This window comes from Lethenteron reissneri, chromosome 24 (assembly GCF_015708825.2).
Source record: "Lethenteron reissneri isolate LAM-NWPU_2019-01 chromosome 24, ASM1570882v1, whole genome shotgun sequence".
NCBI lineage: Eukaryota > Metazoa > Chordata > Hyperoartia > Petromyzontiformes > Petromyzontidae > Lethenteron > Lethenteron reissneri.
The window spans coordinates 20,264,644-20,278,469 of NC_083802.1; positions in this window are offsets into that span (position 1 = coordinate 20,264,644).

The following is a 13,826-nucleotide window of genomic DNA, read 5'->3' on the forward strand; positions in this document are numbered from 1 at the left end:
AAAAAACACCGTACACCCACACTGTGTGCAAACATCCCAGTGGGATGCAAGTCAAACAACAACCACAAGACAACTTAGATTAAGGCCATCAGTCTAACTTTCGTACTACAACAAACAAACATGGCTAAACCAAAAAAGTTTTCGAAAATCACCAAAATAAAGCCATAAGCAATGTAACAGTGATCATAGGAACTGTGACCAAATTTTCACAATAAACGACTTAAACAACATGTACCACCAAACCCTGCAGCCATAGCTGGCTGCATGAGTCACTCCACAGCAGCAGGAGCATCAGTCGGAGTATCAACATTTTTCAATGCACCTTTAAGATCAGCACACTAAATCAAAACATATATCATACTTTGCAGCGATCATCCGGAGCGAAACATTTTATTTCAGGCCACTGAATAGCAAACACTCCAACACAGGGAGATAAAACGAGGCGTTGATGCACAGCGAGAGAGGGGTCTATGGGATATAGGGGACGCAGGGTATAGACAATGTACTCTTAGAGGCACCTCGGGGGCGCAAGGAGCCATCAAGAGGGCGGGCGAGTGAGCCGAGGCGCGGGGTCGCGGGCGCCAGGGGGCGGCAGAGAGCCGCGACGGCGCGGGACCACGACCCCCTGCCCCTCTCCTCCCTCCCTCTCTGCCCTCTCTCTTCCTCCGCCCTGTCCTTCCTCTCCTACCAATGGATATCATCACAATCCTTAATTTTTCCAGGAAAAATCTCAGTAAGTCTCAAGACCCTTTGTCGAGAGGGGCGTGCTTGTAAACGTTTCTCACGTCTTGTTGAGTAGTTCCAGTGCAGTCTTCTCAAAGTTCCCAGAGGAAACCCACGCACACAGCATGCCGGAGCGAGTCATGCCTGGTAGCGAGCAGCACCTGTGAAGGCCGACACGGCGCACGAGGTGGTGGCGTGGTTAGAACCTCGCCCAGTCGTCGCCTTTGTCTCCCCAGAGCTGATGTTCACGCACCGCACTAGGTACTCATTTAAGGCTAAGCGAACCTAGGGGAGGCCATGGCTGGTTCGGGGATATTACTCGCCAATGATGTTGGTCGTGGCCGGGAATCGAACTCAGATGGCCAGGTTCGAAGCGCAGTGTGTGAACCACTGGCACGTGCGACCCACGCGTGTTTCACGTGTCACGCGTGCCACCCACCCACACAGCCCCCCCCACCCACCCGCACAGCCCCCCACCCACCCGCACCGCTCCTGCGAGTGATGCTCCGTTTCCCTGGTAACGGCTTCTCGCCGCGACTCTGGCCCGCGAGCCCCGCGGGAGCCTCTGCACCGAGTGATCGCCCCCCCCCCCTCCCCGTGACCCTTGTGCCCCCCACCCCATCAGTTCCCCAAGTATCCCCTCTGAGCCCCCCGCAATTCCTCGGTAGAGCTTGCGGATAAGGGAGGCGCGGATGGCTGGGCCGCGTGTGGTGGTGTGTTCGTGGGTATGGGAGGGGCGTGTGTGGGAGGTGAGTCGTGGCGGTGTGTGTATATGTGTATGTGTGTATGTGCACGTGTGCGTTTGGTGTTTGAATGGAGTGTAGAGACGTGTGTGTGTGTACGGGTGTGTAGTGATTAGCGTGCTGAGCTACGAGTTAGATTCCCGCTCACGATAGTGACAACACCAATGACGATTATCTGGACCAGTCCTGAGCCTCCTCTACGTCGCCTAACATTAGTCCCAGTGCGTTGTGTAAACATCGTCCCTAGAGAGACAGCGGCGGTCGGGCGTGGTGCTGACCACCCAGCCCCTCGTGTGCTGTGTCGGCCTTCATGTGTTCTCGATAACAGCTCTTGCCCCAACAGTCTGTTAAGGCTAGTGGGGGATCTTTGTCTTTATAGGGGTGTGTATTCGTGCTCGTCTCCGCGCGCCTCCACTCTGCGCACCGCTCTTTAATCACCGCGGCGGCGGCGCACGGCACGCGCCCCCTCACCCCTCCCCTCGCCCTCTCTTCCCTCCTCTCTCCTCACCCCACCCCTCACCCTCTCACCTCTCTCCTCACCCCTCCCCTCACCCTCTCACCCGTCTCCTTACCCTCTCGCCCCTCCCTGGCCCCTCCCCTCACCCTCTAACCCCGACCCTCACCCCTCTCCTCACCCATCACCCCCCACCCACGGGGTCAAACTTCCCCGTGCGGTTCCGTGGTCAGGGCCGGGGTCACGGGGGCCGGGGGAAGGAGGGAGGGGGAGGGCTGGGGGGGGGGTAGGAGGAGGGGATGGAGAGTGCGGGAGAAGGAGGGATGAGACGGGAGAGTTCGAGAGAGGGGGGTAGAGTGTTGGAGAGAAAAGGGAGAGCGAGGCTGACTTGCGCATTGGATCCCCCAGCAGGGGCTGCCTGGAGATAGGGGAGAGGGAAGGAGAGATAAATGGAGAACTAGGGAAACGCAACACACACGGACGCGTTGCGATCAATGGTGTTGATACGTTCTGATTGACAAGTGAGTCATGATCACCCTCTCACCACGCTTACCCCCTCAATACCCTCACCACCCCCACCCTCGCACCACCCTCATTCCCTCCCCCACTCACCACACTCACCATACTCACCCACTCGGCACGGTCACCTCTTTATCACCCCCTCAACACCCTCATCTCCTCAGCACCCTCACTGCCTCGCCGCCCTCTTTCTCACGACCCTCACTGCCTCACCACTCTCACCCTCTCCGCACCTTCACCCACTCACCACCCTCAACACCTCATCGCCCTCGCCGTGGTCACCCGTTTACCACCATAACTCCCCCCGCTCACCACCATTATCCTCACCACCTTCGCCATGTTCACCAACTCACCTATTCACCATAACTCATAGATTCAGGATCAGGAACGGGGGATCAAGACCTGTGGCAGTCGGAGTTGTGGGAGGGGTCCCAATAGCACCCCCCTCGTCCACCGTTTCTAATCGCAGATCTGGCGACTCGGATTCGCAAATGATCGGCTTGGCTTGGAGTGGGGATTGTCGGCGTAAGGCACTACAACTATAGTACAATGTGCAAGTTAAAACTTACCCGTAAAAAATATATATTACCATGTTCTATTCTACGATTCTATAAGCACGTTTCATGTTGTATAAAGCAAATACGGATTCTCGGAGCAGCGTTCTGGATTCCCACAGTAGTGCATCGGTTGGAAACCCGGTAGCGAGGAGGAGGTGCGAGGAGGAGGTGAGTGGAGGAGGCTACCAGGAGAGGGGAGCGGCCTTCCCTCACCCCCTCCTTTTCGGAGCCCTAACCCCTCCCCTCAATCCAGCCTCGGCCCCTCATCCTCCACCTCCTCCTCACCCTCTTCCCCGCCAGGGAGCTCACCAAGGCCGCTCGTGTGTCTGCTCTGTCTCTCTCTGTCTCTGTCTGCCTCTGTGTTTGTCTCTCTCCGTTTCACCGCGATCCCTCTCCCCCGCACCGGCACCCCCTCGCGCCTCCCTTATGAAGATGGAGCGGGTGTTGTGACTGCGGGAGCCGCGTTAATGCGTTCATTCATTCACGGTAGGAGCAGCGCGCGGGGCGCGACACTCAGCTACATTATCTGGTTGGGGTGGGGGGTGGGGGGTGCGCAGAAACCGGGGGGACAGCGGGGGTACAAAGGTGGGGGGTGCAGGGTGGATCAGGAGGAAGGGTCAGGGTGGAGCGATAAGGAGGCCGAGCGCACACGAGAAAACATAAGAAGAGAAAGGGAGCAGAGCTGAAGCAGAGTAAATATTGGGGGGCCAAGCTTAGAAGGGATGGTGGGGGGGGGTCAGGAGGCGCAATCGCATGGGGAGGGGAGCCGTGCGCGCTCCAGGATCTCACCGCGCGCGCTCGCATTGACGCGGCGCCGAGCCGAGCGCAGCGCGGGGCCATTCACAACCACCACTACCACCACCCGCAACCACCACCACCATGCGCAACCACCACCCCAACCACCATGAGCAACCACTACACCCGCAACCACCACCACTATCTGCAACCACCATCACCCGCGGGGCACGCGAACGCCGAGGCTCGCGGGTTCATCCACGACAGAGGAAGGGCAGGACGGGAGGGGGCGAGGGACCCCTAACTCTGTGGGAGTTGTTCTTGGTTTAATTCGTATGATTCAACGATTTCACAAAACACGGGGAGACAGAGCTACGGAGAGGAGACAGAGGCAGGGAGAATTATACACACGGAGAGAGGCGCGGGGAGACAGACACGGAGAGAACGGGACGACGGAGACACGGAGAGAACGGGACGACGGAGACACGGATAACGGTTCGACAGGGAAGACAGTGAGACAGAGAGAGAGAGAGACACACAGAGAGAAGGGTAGACAGCGGAGACAAAGAATCGTACGTCACAAACTCCCGACCGCGCCTTCGCCAGCCGGCGCCGGGCTCCCGGTGAAACCCGCGTGGCCCCCGTGACTCGCCGGCCCACGTGGTCCCCGTGACTCGCCGGCCCGCGTGGCCCCCGTGACTCGCTGGCCCACGTGGCCCCCGTGACTCGCTAGCCCACGTGGCCTCCGCGTCTCTGTGCCGGGGTGGCCGCGGTGCGGCGAGGGTCCTGGCCGACAGAACCTCCCGTGCGACATCCACGATTATCATCGTATCGTCCGTTTGTCAAAATATCCTGATTATCGGTACTCATTTAATCCACCTCAAGTATTTTATTTCCTGATTGTTTAACATAACACACTCTATAATAATTGAAGCTATAATTAAATAGCTGTTATCTATAAAATCAGTGCTTTGCAAAGTTATTTAACGGAGTAATTGACAGCTATAAGATAATATACCTCACCGTTTCAGAGTTCAATGTAATTACCTATTGTGTTATTACGATTGTGGCCATGCAACCCAAGCTATCGACAATATAGTAAACTCATAGACTTATAGAGATATACAAAAGACCCATAGAAATGCATAGAGACACATAGACATCCAAAGAGATCCGTAGAGCAACGTAGAGAGATACATTTAAGACGAGCCAAAGTCATGCGATTGTGGACATGCAGCCAAAACTGTGGACCACACAGTAAACCACTTTAGTCTGCGCTCCTTCAATGGAAGAGGAGGAGGAACAGCAAACCTGCACGAACTCTCTCTCCTGCAGCTCCCTCTGGTCGTGGTGAGCAGACATCGACATTGACTTCTTGGGCACATTGCTGCCACCATCACACGCAAGAGTAAACTCGCTGTGTGTCTGACAGCCGAGCGCGTTACACGCGGCATCTGTCGGGGGAGATGGTTACGGTGGCAAGGATTGCTAATGCGTGGCTGTAATTATGTTGAGTAAACTGCAGTGGGAAAAAACAACCTTTCAATTAATCTCACCCGTGCTGGGGAAAGGCAGAGCACAACCAACAACATAATGTACAGACAGCACAATAAAGCTGAATAATAACACAACAACCCGTGTTAGCGGCATTTGCCCACCCCATGAATGTAAAATCTTACCCTGCAGATGGGGTCACAAACGGCGGCAACATCGCCCCCCGACTGCGTAAACCCTGGCAGGACCCTCCCGAAAAAGTAGTGAGCACTCAGCTCGGCTGAGTATAATAATCATGGCCATGTCTAGGAATGATAGAGTTAGCTCCTGTAATCTGTTTTTGCGATAATCGCAATGGAATTTTTGGGGTAGACCACGGAACGATCTGCCCAAATGTGTGTCGTAAGGCCCTCAGCTACCCGACAAAACCAACGAGAATTGTCAGGCGTTGTAATTAGTATCGCTCCAGCTCACTCACCGCGGGTTAGCTGCCGAACAATTCTCATCACAACCAACGCGAGCAGTCAGACGTTGGTGAGAACTATTTGTCGAGGAGCTCAACGAATCGCGGTTGCCCTGTGGATGATACTTACCCTCGCCATAGAAACATGGAATTGCACGTGCCGAGGCGGCTCCGTGAAGACCCGAGGAGGGGAAACGCGACAGCGGCGGGCGGCAAGGGGCGCGAGGGGCGGGGGTCTGGGCTGGCGGGAGGGGGGGGGCTTTGAATGGATATCGAGATATTTTTTATTGAGGTCTCAAACTTTTCATTTCTTGTCTCTCGTTTTTACATTTTCTCTCTTGATTTCATTCCGCACGTGAACAATTTGCCTGAGCGGATCGTGCGGCGCGCGCTGATGGGAGTGGGGGAGGGGGGCAGGTGGGGGGGGGGGGCTCCCCTCGTCCCCTCGTTAGCGCTAACGGCGGGGGGCGGGGCTCGCCATGTCTCCGCGAGTCGTGATGGAAAAATCATTCTCATCATTGCCGGGCCGGGGCGGGGGGGCTGCGGGTTGCCGGAGGCGCGTGCCTCGCATGCCGATTGAGACCCCCTGTCCACGCTGCCCCCCCCCCTTACCCCCCATTACCGCCCACACTGCCCCCCGAATCCTGCCTCTCTCGCCCCCCAATGCCCACCCCCCTCCCTTCCCCACACGATCCAATCCAACATTCCACTCCGTTCAGGGATGGGGTAGAGGCAGCCCCCCAATCACCTCACCACGCTTTCAAGCATCACAGACATCCCACGTGCCACCAACCCGTGCCGCCAACCCGTGCCACCAACCCGTGCCACCAACCCGTGCCACCCGCAGCCTCCCATGAACCACGAAAGTAGCGGTCTCCTACTGGCGACCTCTTTCTCACGATGGACCCCAATTCCACCCCCACCCACCGCCCCCCCCCCGGCAAGAGCGATATGTTACCCTGGCCCACATCACTCCTCTAGGGACCCATTCCAATTGGGACCCCTCCCCCAGGGACTGCCTCCACTGGGTCCGGCCACGATGGCACCCGCATGCAAGCAACGTCACTGGGTCTTTACAGTCCAGTTTAGGCAGACGGTCAGCGAGAGGTGGGGGCGCGGGGGCGTGAACCCCCCCGCCCACCCCCGCGCTCCTTGCTGGGCCTCTCGCTATCTCCTGATTGACGTCACGTGACGGATTAACGGGGTCTCCTCGCCACGTCACCTCACGCGTCGCTCCCGTTCCGCCGATTAAAGCGAGGAATCGGGACTGGGGGTGGGCGGAGGGAGCGGAAATGAGCCGAGAGGGGGAAGGGAGGGAAGGTATTTGGGGGGTAAGTTGTGGTCGTAGAGCAGTTGGCGAAGCGGTTAGCGCACTGCACTACGTCCAAAGTTCGATTCTCGGTCACGGCGAACATCAGTGACATCTGCATCGTTAATGGAGCCCCCACTTCCCCCTTTCAACTTGATGGAGTATGGTCAAACAACTACAATGACCGAGACGGCGCGGGGAGGTCTTCAACAAGTAGTGGATTGACAACGCTGGCAAATTCATTGATGATTCCTATTACTGCGGGGGGGGGGGGGGGCAAGGACTGGCAGACAGGAAGGGCGGGGGGCAGGAACGTCGGGCAGCAGGACAGAGGTGACACGCAGGTGGACGACGGGATGCGGGTGGAGGGGCGTGCAATTCACTCGGGGGACAGGCAGAGAGATGTGGTAGGTAGGGGTACAGGTAGGGCTCAGGTAAGGCTATAGGTAAGCTTCAGGTAGGGGTACAGGTAGGGCTCAGGTAAGGCTATAGGTAAGCTTCATGTAGGGGTACAGGTAGGGCTCAGGTAAGGCTATAGGCAAGCTTCAGGTAGGGGTACAGGTCGGGTTGCAGGTAGGGGGCTATTCTGGCTTCCACGCTCCCCGCAGCGATGCCATGGAGGAGGAGGAGGCTGCGGGGTCCTGAGTGCCGCCGTGACCATTACATTATTAATGTCGCTCCTTCATCTCGGGGGGAGGGGCGGGGCCTGCCCCCCACGATGATGATCCGGGCCCCGCCTCTGACCACGCCCACCGTGATGTTTCATTAATTACCGCGGCCCCCACCACCCCCTCCCCTCCTCCTCTCTCACCCCATACTGCTCCCAGCTTCAAAGTGGCGATGGGACTCGGCCGCGGGGAGGGGTTAATGAGGGCGAAAAGGGTGGGGGGCGACGGGGGGCGGCGGGCTTTAACCTCCCTCCCCCCCACTCGAGCCCCGTCATAAAACACAACAGCTTTCATTTAAAGCCGCCTAAATCTCCACGAAATTAATCTGGGGCCACTTGCCTCGCTAAGTGGGTTTACACTTCATTTGCACAATCAGGCGCGGCGCCTCACTCACTTTTATCATTTAATTACGGGGCGCGTGACGCAGGGCCGGGGGACGGCGGGGGTGGGGCTGGTGGTGGGGGTGGGGTTGGGGGTGGTGGTGGTGGTGGTGGGGGTGGGGTCAGGCAAAGGTGCGTCGAGAGGTGCGTGTTGGTCGACCCGATCACAACTGAGCGCCTGGCGCTGTGAGTAAACATCGCCACTGGGGACACAAAGGTGGCCGGGCGTGGTGCTGGACACCCACCCCCTCGTGTGCCTTGCAGGCCTTCATAGGTGCTCGCTTACAACACTTGCCCCAACGATCTTTTAAGGCTATACGGGGATCTTTGTATTCGTATAGCTGTGCGTAGCTTCATGGAGGTGTGTGTAGCCGCATAGGTAGACGCGTGGGCACTTGTGAGCGGTGGCGCAGTGGCTGGCGGATATTTTAAACGGGTCCTGGGCCTACCCGAGGTCGACTCAGCCTTAAATGAGTACCTAGTGTGGTGTGTAAACAACATCACCACTGGGGAGACAAAGGCGGCCAGGAGTGGTGTTGGCCACCCGCTACACGGTGGAACTTTGCCTTTGTCGTTGTGTGCGGGTGCGAGCGTCGGACTACGAGCAGCAACGTCTAGAGTCGCACGCACACTCCACGTGTGGGCACCACCACCACCACCATCATCACCATCACCACCACCATCACCACCATCACCACCACCACCACCACCATCACCACCATCACCACCACCATCACCACCATCACCACCACCATCATCACCATCACCACCACCATCACCACCACCACCATCACCACGGGGCGGTGGTGATGGTGGTGGTGGCGAAGGACGCGTGGCCTGTGATCCTGGCTCGCCAGGAGAAGGCAGCAGAGCACGGGGACTACTCGCCATCGGTACTGGGATAAAGCGTTGCCGCTTTGGTCTTCTGCGGGTGCTCCGGTTTCCCCTCACGTGAATAATAATAATAATCATCAACACTCTCATCAGGAACTTCCTGGAAAAGAGCCCTAAGACTGAGTGTGGCTCTCCTGAAGTAATACATTATATTATTAAAATCACCACCACTATTATCACCATCACATGGAAACAGTGGGAACGAGACGGGGAGAGGGGAAGACGGAGTGATGGAGAGACAGGGAGAGATGGGGAAAGACGGGGAGATGGAGAGACGGGGAGAGATGGGGAAAGACGGGGAGATGGAGAGACGGGGAGAGATGGGGAAAAACGGGAGAGATGGAGAGACGGGGAGAGATGGGGAAAAACGGGGAGATGGAGAGACGGGGAGAGATGGGGGAAGACGGGGTGATGGAGAGACGGGGAGAGATGGGGAAAGACGGGGAGATGGAGAGACGGGGAGAGATGGGGGAAGACGGGGAGATGGAGATACGGGGAGAGATGGGGAAAGACGGGGAGAGATGGGGAAAGAGAGACGGGGAGAGATGGGAAGACGGGGAGATGGAGAAGAGACGGGGAGAGAGGTGGAACGACGGGGAGATGGAGAGACGGGGAGGCGATGGGGAAACGACGGGCGATGGAGGAGACGGGGAGAGATGGGGAGGAAGACGGGGATGATGGACGAGACGGGAGTAGATGGGGAAGACGGGGTGATGGAGAGAACGGGGAGAGATGGGCAAGACGGCGGTGCTGGAGAGACGGGGAGAGGATGGGAAAGACGGGAGATGGAGAGACGGGAGAGATGGGGAAAACGGGGAGATGGAGAGGACGGGGAGAGATGGGGAACGGACGGGGAGATGGAGAGACGGGGAGAGATGGGAAGGAAAGACGGGGAGATGGAGAGACGGGGAGAGATGGGGGAAAACGGGGTGATGGAGAGATGGGGGAAGACGGGGAGAGATGGGGAAGCGCGTTAAACTATTTCTCCGCGCATGCCCTCCCTCTCCCCCCACGGGAGGTGCCCGAGATGAGTGGGGGGGGGGGGGGGGCTCTGATGAGCGGGTGGAATGAGGCCTTTACGCTTTGCCGCGCTGCGGAATGCGATCCCATTTGAATGCTCATGAATATTTCACGTTCGTCCTCGCCACTCGCGAATCTCTTTATACAAATATTCAATTCATTACCGGGGTCGCCAAGTGGTTCGGGCCGCGCTGCGCCTGCAGATGCGATCCCAGGATTATGGGCGATTAGTGGGGTCCTGGCGGGGACAGGGGCCCGGGCACGAGGGATAGGGGGAGACAGGGGATAGGAGACGGCGGGCAGGGAACTTGAGAGAGGGGATAGGAGACAGGGTCCAGGGGATATCAGACAGGGGATTGGAGAGAGGGGGCATGAGAGAAGGGATAGAAGAAATGAGAAACGGGATCGTGGGGAGGGAACCGATTAGGGGAGGGATCATAGTGAGGGGATCAGCTCGAGCGTAGAGGGGACAGGAGTTAAGTGCAGAGGATTGTAGAGAGGGGAGCAGTGAGATGATAGGGGGGTCAGGAAGATGGTGGGGGGAGGGTGCAGCGAGAACAAATGGAGACCGTGAGGGAGACCTGGGATCCGCGTTCAGCAGCATCCACGCAGCCTCAGCGAGCGAGCAGCCTGCGGGACGAGCGGGGGCAGCGACGTCAACCACCCGGGCGAGAGGGCGCGCGGCAGGACCCAGGGGCTGTTCAGAGGGGATGGGGGGCAGCTGGTAGAGGCGGTGGGAGGATGGGATCGTTGAATGGGATAGACGGCAGGGAATGGCGTGGGGCTATGGAAAGCGGAGGGGGGGGGGTGCAGACGACCCCCCCCCCTCATTTACAACTTTAGGAGAGGTGAATCAAGCAAGTGATGTGCTATGTTCCCTCCATTCGTATCCCCTTCGTGGGCCCCCTTGGCTGCTCGATAAGGAACCCCATCAGCCGCGCGTGCAGAGGCGGGGAGCAGTCGGGGTTGGACATCGCTCCCACCTGCGACAAATCGACCCGCTCTGTGCTCCGAGCGGGGACCCTCGGGGAGAAGCTCCGTGCGGGGAGCACGAGGCCGGTGGTGGGGGGAGGCAGAGGCGCTGCTCTGGTGGAAGGAGCCTCGAGAGGACCCGGCTCGTGGACGGAGGGTCACGTGGCCGACTCCTACACGCGGGAGGGCACGCGGAGAAGAATCGGGCAGCCACTCGAGTGAGCATCCATCCTGGGATAGACGGGGAGCCGGGAGGAGTCGGGGATGATGAGATGGAGAGACGGGGATATGGAGGGACTGTTAGAGGAGAAGGGGAGAGGGTGAGAGGGAGACGGGGAGAGGGGGGCAAGATGTATGCTAAACCTCTATCGCACCGTACGTAGCCAACCGTGCTAATCGGAGGTGCGTGGGAAGGACAAACAACCTAAACACATGATAATTAGTTATTTACCCTTCTATCTGGCAACAAAACTGACACCTTTTTGCAAGGAGTCATGTTTGCATAGACCGCAATACCTGCAGTCATAATACAAACAAAGAACATAACTCTGATAATGTGCACTGTCCTTGAAGTTGATTGGTCCACACCCGAGACAGCTTTCCTTCGAGCCTAGTCTCATATGGGTTGGACCAGATGACGCCAAAAGGCGCCTTTTGGCGTCATCTGGTCCAACCCATATGAGACTAAGGAAAGCTGTCTCGGGTGTGGACCAATCAACTTCAAGGACAGTGCACATTATCAGAGTTATGTTCTTTGTTTGTATTATGACTGCAGGTATTGCGGTCTATGCAAACATGACTCCTTGCAAAAAGGTGTCAGTTTTGTTGCCAGATAGAAGGGTAAAGAACTAATTATCATATTTTTACTGGCAAATGAGGTCCCCATAACCTAAACACACTTCACTCACGACGTCAGACCTGGGCCTAGGATGTTCTTAGTCACGGCTCGGCTCAGGCTCCGACTCTGGCTCAAGAGAGCCACGGATCGCAGCCATCACGCTTACCTTGAGCTGGCTCTGAGCCATGGTCCCAGCCACGCTCATGATTTTCCCATGAGCCGAGCCTGAGCCTAGCCACGGCTGAGTCGACTCGCTCACATGCGGTCTTAGTCAGCTGAAGACGCGAGCCGCGCCTGGAGGAGGCGCCCCTGGTCAGGAGGTTGGGCCCAAGGAGGAGGAGGGAGACGCGAGACGCGCCGCGGACCCGGGCGAGCCGGCGCAGGAGCGGGAGCGAGATCTATATATATAATTACACAGTATAACAACAACAAATTGGCCAGAATGATCACATTTATTACAGTAATGGCACAAACAAATTATATAAAGAGTCATTAGGTACAACACCACCGCGCCATCTGCGAGCGCGGCGCCTCGGAGTGAGAACGAATTCACGCCGGTGGAGCGAGGGCCCGACCGGCTTCGCGTGCGCACAGGCGCCCTAGGCGCTCGCTGGGTTCGAACCCAGCGCCGAGGGCGCCCAAGTGATTCCCTGCTTCTCAAACGAGCATTGAGTCGGCGGTCGTCTCCTGTTTACAGCCCTGCGGAGCCAGCGGTGAAAATTCCACGTTCCTCTGGTGGGAGCGAGTCTATCCATAACACAACCACTATTGGTTAGCAGTGGTCAGAGAGCGAGGTGAGGAGTGGTTAGGAGTGATGGGAGTGATGTGAGGAGTGATGGTGTAGGGTGCCTTAGGAGTGATGAGAGAGTAACTGATCATTAATTGGCTCCACGCTGTAATTAACGCGCAGCTCTGAGCGAGGGTGACAGTGGGGGGAGGGAGGAGATCGAGGGAAGGGGCTGGAGGGGTATCGACCCCCCCCCACCCCCTCACGTCTTTAAACCCCACCGGCTGCCCTGCATCACGTGACGCCAGGGTGCGCACCTGTGGCGCCTCGCTGACATGGCCGCGATGGACCTTCCCCATCGTTGCACGCTGACCACGTGGTTCCCCCATCAGTCCATGGGGCAGCCTTTCGCCAATCCACTGCTGAATGGAGACCCCCCTCGCCGTGTCGGCCATGAGCATACTTCACCACGACGGCGACTTGGTGAGCGACACGCAAGACCGGTTCGGATATCAGTTGCCTCTGATGTTAGCCGTGGCTGGGAGTCTAATTCTGATGGCCACCGGGTTCATAACGCAGCGCGCCAACCGCTGCGCCACCGTTCCACCACAGTCTTCTTGATCACGAACAATTATGGTCAGGTCATAGCAATGTAGAGTTTCCAAGAGCGGATCGAGGTTGCCAATGGGGATGAGCCAGAGAGACTGCTGGAGACGCGTTGACTGCGTACACAGCACAGAGTTCCTGGACGCGTTGTGCACGATGACCTGAACCTCGCCACAAGCCTGACCCTACCCAGAGATTCCGGAGGAGGCCGGGAGAGGGGCAGGAAGAGAGACAGGGAGAAGGGCAAGGACGGATGTAAGTGTGGATACGTGGGGGAAGAACAGTGGCGCAATTGTTATCGCATTACGCTAACCACTGCGACGTGTAAGGGGTATCAGAACCGATCCTCCCCTAGGTCGACTCAAACGTAATCAAGCACCTGACGTTGTATGTAAGCATCAGCACTTGGGGAGACAAAGGCGGCCGGGCGTGGTGCTGGCCATCCTCCCCTCGTGTGCCACAGTGCCGGCCTTCATAGGTGATACTCGCGAACAGCACTTGCCCCAACAGTCTGTTATAACTGCACGAGAGATCTTTGTCTTCGAGTGTGTGAGAGTGTGTGTGTGTGTGCGAGGGATGGGTGTGTATATTCATGAGGCTGCGCGCATTAGTTCCGGCGCGTGCATAAATATGGGAGCGAGAGCGAATATATCCTCATGAGGTGGTGTGCCGGGATGAATATTTGTGCTCGCGCCCGAGAGGAAGTTGGGGGGGGAGGAGGGCG